We start from the raw sequence: 7,476 nt of genomic DNA on the forward strand, positions 1-7,476 counted from the left end.
TTGCTTCAATCACCTACAAGATTTGACCTGGGCATCTCCCTTTCTGTGTAACACTCTACCCAACACATCAGACTCTTGTTTACAGTGGAAACCTTCAAAAGAAAGCTGAAGACCCACTTCTTCCGACAAGCGTACAACCTGCAGTAACCCTTGCTCCACCATACCGCTGCATGACCCTCACCTACTGTATCCTCACCCATCCTTTGTAGATTGTTTGTGCGCCCACGTGGACAGGGTCCTCTCTCCTCTTGTACCAGTCAGTGACCCCTATTCACATGTAAAGCGTCATGGAATAAATGGCTCTAGAATAATAAATATTAATAATTAAACTACTTGTATTCTGGATCAATTTATGCCACTTTCCTGGTGTATGCCCCTAATTTCTTAAAATTTGGAGACTCCTGTGTAGGAAGGGGGTGTGAGGGAGGTAGTCGTAGCCGATAGCAATCCTTGGATCACTTCCTGGTCCCTTCCCAGCAAAAGTTCACATTTATCTGCTGTGTTACCTCTGTGCTGACTCTCTGCACCATCTGGACTTGCCCGTTACGGGGATGTATTCCCCACCGATGGTTCTGCAATAAAGCAGACACACTCCAGCTTAACTTCAATAACAACTTGTTTACTCAGCACAGTCCATTCAAATACAGTCACTTCGGATATCGCATTCAGTACCTTCTCTTCAGTCCCGTTCTGTCCTTTCATTCTCTATTGTCAACTCTGGGTTGGACCGAATCATCCGGTCCCGGGGAATGTATTCCATCTGGTATTCTTGCCTCACATTGGGGAGTCCTACACTGCTTCACCCCGGTTCTAAGAACTGCCGCCCAGGCAAAGATCTGCCACGTCTTGCTTAAGTTGCCAGGCTGAACAATGTGCTCTCTCTCTCTGGGGACAGCCTCCTTTAGCTGCGTCCACAGCGCTTCCGTGCTTCTTTCCTCCTGGATCCTTTGTTAGGTGAAGAGAATGGGGCATCAGACTGTGCTCAGTTTTACACCTGTGGCTTTCTATAGTGGGGCAGGTGTAAAACCGCTGCGGAATCCACACGAAGAAGTGACATGCTGCGAAATGTACACCGCGGCGTTTCCGCACGTTTTTTTCCGCAGCATGTGCACAGCGTTTTCGGTTTCCCCTAAGTTTACATTGTACTGTAAACTCATGGGAAACTGCTGCGGACCCGCAGCAAAATCCGCATCGTGTGCACATAGCCTTAGGGGTTGACTGTCACCCTGCAGTGACAGCCGGTCGATAATAGCTCTCTAGAAAGTGCCCAGGAAAAGTGCTTTTCTGGGTGACTTTGACTGGTACTTAAAAAAGCGCAGATGTTGGTACTTTTTTTTACGCACAGGGCAATATCACCTGGAAAGTGCTTGTCTGAATAAGACCTTAGGGGTTATTTAGACAAGCACTTTTTTCCAACGCTAAACTCACTTATTTTTTACTTGCATGCAGTGATTGAAAAGCACTCAAAAAACACAATCATAGCCTCATAAAAGTCTATGGGATAGAAAAGAGCATGTTACCGTAATTGCATACTTATCCTTAGGGCCTTTTTGCACTGGCTCTTTTTTATGCAACTATCGCATGACAAAATCGTGCTGCAGGTGCATCCCCTTGATTTCAATGTGCCCATGCACACTGACAAACTTTCTCAGCACGAAAGCAGCGAGAGAAATAAATTGTGGTCATGTCTTATCTTGGTGCAAGAGTCGCGTTCACACTACCCATTAAAGTGAATGGGAAAGAAAAAAAAATGCCAAAAACATGCCAGGGGTTGTGCGTCCGCTGGCGATTTTTTTCCCCCTTTCTCCATTGATTTCAATGGGCAGTGCGACACCTGTCAAATCATGTGACTGGTGTCAAAAGTTACAAAGTCAAATGAAGGTTGCAAGCAACCTTGTTTTTCCTTATATTCATAGATACAAGTATTCAGTATTCTTACTTAGTGTGGCAGTGGTTGTGATTCAGCAGTGGGATGGTGAGGACATGATGACTACTATGGGAGGACAGAACTCGAACGTCAGGAAACTGGAAGAAGAAATAGTGATTCCAATACTCCGCTCTGAGGGGATGTTTCGTTTTACATAAAATGTATACTCGACATTTACATCTTAGATAAAAAATTGCACTTATTTTAACATATCTTATTCTTATTCTAAGGTATAATAGGGCGCTAATGCACTTTAGACAATGCACTTCTATCACTTGTATATTATGGGTATGTATGTATGTGCATATATGCACATTTGTATGTATGATGTGTATGCATTAGTTTTTTTCACTGCACAGAGATTTCATTTTCCTGTTAATAATAAATCTCCAATGAGGTTAACAGATGATGTTGTCACATATCACTTATAATTCCTAATAATTTTATCCCTGTGCACGTGTTTTATTTTGTCTCCCCTTTTCACTTTTTTTCTTTTTTTATCCCTTTTATATTAGCTAATTGGTAGGGATTTAGTTACATTCTTTCTTTTTATATTCACCCAGGAATTAGGTTAGATGCGCTTAAAATCTAATTATTGTCTAATTTCTAGAAAAAACTTTCTTAAAAATTTTTTTCAGCAAACATGGGTGCGATGGGTAATTCAGTTCCACTCTGCACAAATCACCTAAGGATTACACCACCCTTAGGGTATGTGTCCACATTCAGGATTGCATCAGGATTTGGTCAGGATTTTTCATCAGTATTTGTAAGCCAAAACCAGGAGTGGAACAATTAGAGGAAAAGTATAACAGAAACATATGCACCACTTCTGCATTTATCACCCACTCCTGGTTTTGGCTTACAAATACTGATGAAAAATCCTGACCAAATCCTGATGCAATCCTGAACGTGGACACATAACCTTAGGCTTAGATAACAGGGAACATTTGCAAACTATTGTCCCAGTCCTACACAGCGCATTGCGCTCCCGAGGATGGCTGGTGAGTGTGTCTCCATAATGACGCATCCACTCTGCTTGCTGACTCCACCCCCTAGTCTGACGCTCCAGACAGTGAGTGAACAGGCTGCAGGAGACGCCAAACTGGGAGGACGTCACCTCCGGATTCAATCTGCGAAAGCGCCGCCATCAGCCGCTGCTCCCCCTCTCACACACTATAAAAAGCCGGGCACTTGGTTAATTAGCATCACGACTAACCCATTAGTAGAAGCAAAATGCGAAACGCGCGTCAGGACGCCATCCTGGAAAACAGGTCATGTATACCATTCTCATATATACCAATGCTTACTTTTTCCCATAGGTTTAATCACCATAAACCTTAGTAGCACTAATGCACTTTATTTTATATACTCTCCTATGATGGTATGGAATGTTTTTTGAGTGAGCACTGAGCACCTTATTCCTCCCAGGTGGAGATGTAGAGCAATCACTATTAAAAAAAAAATAAAAAAAAATAAAAATATATATATATATATATATATATATATATATATATATATATATATATATATATATATATATATATATATATATATATATATATATATACTCACTGGCCACTTTATTAGGTACACCATGCTAGTAACGGGTTGGACCCCCTTTTGCCTTCAGAACTGCCTCAATTCTTTGTGGCATAGATTCAACAAGGTGCTGGAAGCATTCCTCAGAGATTTTGGTCCATATTGACATGATGGCATCACACAGTTGCCGCAGATTTGTCGGCTGCACATCCCAAAGATGCTCCATACAAGGCAGGATGGATCCATGCTTTCATGTTGTTTATGCCAAATTCTGACCCTACCATCCGAATGTCGCAGCAGAAATCGAGACTCATCAGACCAAGCAACGTTTTTCCAATCTTCTACTGTCCAATTTCGATGAGCTTGTACAAATTGTAGCCTCAGTTTCCTGTTCTTAGCTGAAAGGAGTGGTACCCGGTGTGGTCTTCTGCTGCTGTAGCCCATCTGCCTCAAAGTTCGACGCACTGTGCGTTCAGAGATGCTCTTAGGCCTACCTTGGTTGTAACGGGTGGCGATTTGAGTCACTGTTGCCTTTCTATCAGCTCGAACCAGTCTGCCCATTCTCCTCTGACCTCTGGCATCAACAAGGCATTTCCGCCCACAGAACTGCCGCTCACTGGATTTTTTTTCTTTTTCGGACCATTCTCTGTAAACCCTAGAGATGGTTGTGCGTGAAAATCCCAGTAGATCAGCAGTTTCTGAAATACTCAGACCAGCCCTTCTGGCACCAACAACCATGCCACGTTCAAAGGCACTCAAATCACCTTTCTTCCCCATACTGATGCTCGGTTTGAACTGCAGGAGATTGTCTTGACCATGTCTACATGCCTAAATGCACTGAGTTGCCGCCATGTGATTGGCTGATTAGAAATTAAGTGTTAACAAGAAGTTGGACAGGTGTACCTAATAAAGTGGCCAGTGAGTGTATATATATAATATTAGCGAATTAGTATAATAACTCGATCCCAGTCTTATTGCACAGAATATTTTACTGGCTTTTTGTGGATATTATCTTTCAATTAGGGGTTATATTGGTACTATGCATTCATTGAAAGAATATATAACATTCAGTAATTTGTTGAAGTATTCCTAGGTGTCACATTTTTCCTTGCAAAGAAAGTATATACTATATTTAAATATAAACTGTAATATAATTCTGGTATACATACTGTAAATATCGCTACATGTTATCATCATCCTTATTTTGAAATTCGGCTCATTTTCTTATGATAATCCTGTATTTTCAGGTCCATTTTTGTATCTACCCGCTAAGACTATATTTGTTTCAAGAGTTTTTATAAAACTTGTATGTTTATTTTTTGTTAATAAAAGTAGAGACTTTTTACTACTTGGTATATGCTTCCATATGTTGTAGGTTTAAAAAAAAGTCAAATGAAGGTTGCAAGCAAAAAGTCGACTGAGTATTACAGTCACTAATGTGCTTAAGCCAGTTTAAGCGCGTTAGTGCTGGGAAATTGCCCATTATAACCAATGGGAGCCTTGAAAATCGCTTGCAAAAACATCTGGCTGGGCATTTTTGCAGGTGGTTTTAACATAGACGTTTATAAAGGGGCAATGAAAAGCCCTAGAAAAGCATCAGGATTAGGTGCAAAATACAAAATTGGTACAAATCTTTCCAGTATAAATTTTGTCTTTGAGTTTCACTCCTGGTTTTCACCTCCAAACATCGTTGAAAAATCAATGATCAAACTCTGCTGCATGCCTGAGACCTATGGATGTTTTCCCAAATTTACTGCAGACTGCAAAATTGTTGCCGACATGCAGCAAATCCACAGCATTAGGGCCGTTTCACAGGGGCGATTTTTTTTTTTGGCATGAGAATTACGGACAATTTTCTCACTAAAAATCATGACCCACTGTTATCAATGGACATATTCACATGTGGCCATGTGATGTCATGTGGCCATGTGAATACGGCAATTGAAAATAATAGGTTGTGATTTGTAGAGCTAAAATGTCCAGCAATATTCGCGCCAAGGAATCTCCTATGTTAAAAGAACTCATTGCCACAAAACCTGTAGCAAATCTGCTGGAATAAGCACGGCATAGTCCCCCCCATGGAAATTAATAACATAGGTGAAATACTGTATTTGAGGGCTGCGGGAAAGAAACAATGACATGCCCTATATTTTGGCTCCCAGCCCTTACATAATACTGTATGGCAAAATATGCTGTGAGAAAAAAATGGCAGCGATTTGTTAACTGCTCCTCTCACACGTGTGAATAAACCCTTAGGGGCAGATTTACCTCAGTGGAAATTCCTTCAGAAATTCTGCTTTATGTTGTTCACCAAACACAGAAATTAGGAGGTGACTAGCAGATTAGGAAGAACAGGCCTCACACAGTGAAACTGCCTGACAGACAGCTCTAGTTGCCCCGACAACCAATCAGAGGTTAGCTTTCATTTTACCTCAGCAGTTTCAAATATGAAAGCTGACTTCTGGTTGCTATGGACAACCAAAATGGTTTTACTCTGAGGCAATTTTCATTATTCAGGCCACTAACATTTGTTATATAAATCAGGGAACCTTGTCACATACATTTCTTATAGCAGTGCAGTGGTCCCTATTTACTCAATAAAATTGTACAATTAGTGGACTAGTAAATCCCTTGTTAGCAACTTTGACCCCTTGGTAGCCATTTTGGCATGCAGAAATCCATGGTAGCCACTTTGGTGCACACAGCTTATCGGTAGCCACTTTGGCCACATCCCCCTATATACAAACACCACCCCTATATACAGACATTCCTCTATATACAGACACCACTCCTGTATACAGACATCCCTCTATATACAGACACCACTCCTATATACAGACATCCCTCTATATACAGACACCACTCCTATATACAGACATCCCTCTATATACAGACACCACTCCTATATACAGACATCTCTCCTATATGCAGACATCCCCCTATATACAGACACCACTCCTATATACTGACATCCCCCTATATACAGACATACCCCTATATACAGACATCTCTCTTATATACAGACATCCCTCTACATACAGACATTACTCCTATATACAGACATCCCCCTATATAGAGACACCACTCCTATATACAGACATCCCCCTATATACAGACACCACTCCTATATACAGACATCCCCCTATATACAGACACCACTCCTATATATTGACATCCCCCTATATACAGACACCACTCCTATATACTGACATCCCCCTATATACAGACACCACTCCTATATACAGACATCTCCTATATACAGGCATCCCTCTATATACAGACATCTCTCCCTTATACAGACATCTCTCCTATATACAGACATCCCCCTATATACAGACACCACTCCTATATACAGACATCCCTCTATATACAGACACCACTCCTATATGCAGACACCTCTCCTATATACAGACACCACTCCTATATACAGACATCCCTCTAAATACAGACACCACTCTTATATACAGACATCCCTCTATATACAGACACCACTCCTATATACAGACATCCCTCTATATACAGACACCACTCCTATATACAGACATCCCCCATATACAGACACCACTCCTATATACAGACATCCCCCTATATACAGACACCACTCCTATATACAGACATCCCTCCGTATACAGAGACCACTCCTATATACAGACATCCCTCCGTATACAGACACCACTCCTATATATAGACATCCCTCTATATACAGACACCACTCCTATATACAGACATCCCTCTATATACAGACATCTCTCCTATATACAGACACCACTCCTATATACAGACATCCCTCTATATACAGACACCACTCCTATATACAGACATCCCTCTATATACAGACACCACTCCTATATACAGACATCCCTCTATATACAGACATATCTCCTATATACAGACATCCCTCTATATACAGACACAACTCCTATATACAGACATCCCTCTGTATACAGACACCACTCCTATATACAGACATCCCTCTATATACAGACACCACTCCTAAATACAGACATCCC

At 41.2% G+C, this 7,476-nt stretch overlaps 1 long non-coding RNA gene across 1 annotated transcript; it reads right to left on the reverse strand.

Annotated features, from left to right (window-relative positions):
* Positions 1 to 514: 514 nt before the first annotated feature.
* Positions 515 to 5,956, reverse strand: LOC143787504 (uncharacterized). Its single transcript, XR_013218386.1, has 4 exons — positions 5,735 to 5,956; positions 1,940 to 2,025; positions 673 to 945; positions 515 to 572 (listed from the first exon to the last, which is right to left on the reverse strand). It is a non-coding gene; the product is annotated as an uncharacterized LOC143787504 (long non-coding RNA).
* Positions 5,957 to 7,476: the final 1,520 nt, after the last annotated feature.

This window comes from Ranitomeya variabilis, chromosome 8, assembly GCF_051348905.1.
Source record: "Ranitomeya variabilis isolate aRanVar5 chromosome 8, aRanVar5.hap1, whole genome shotgun sequence".
NCBI lineage: Eukaryota > Metazoa > Chordata > Amphibia > Anura > Dendrobatidae > Ranitomeya > Ranitomeya variabilis.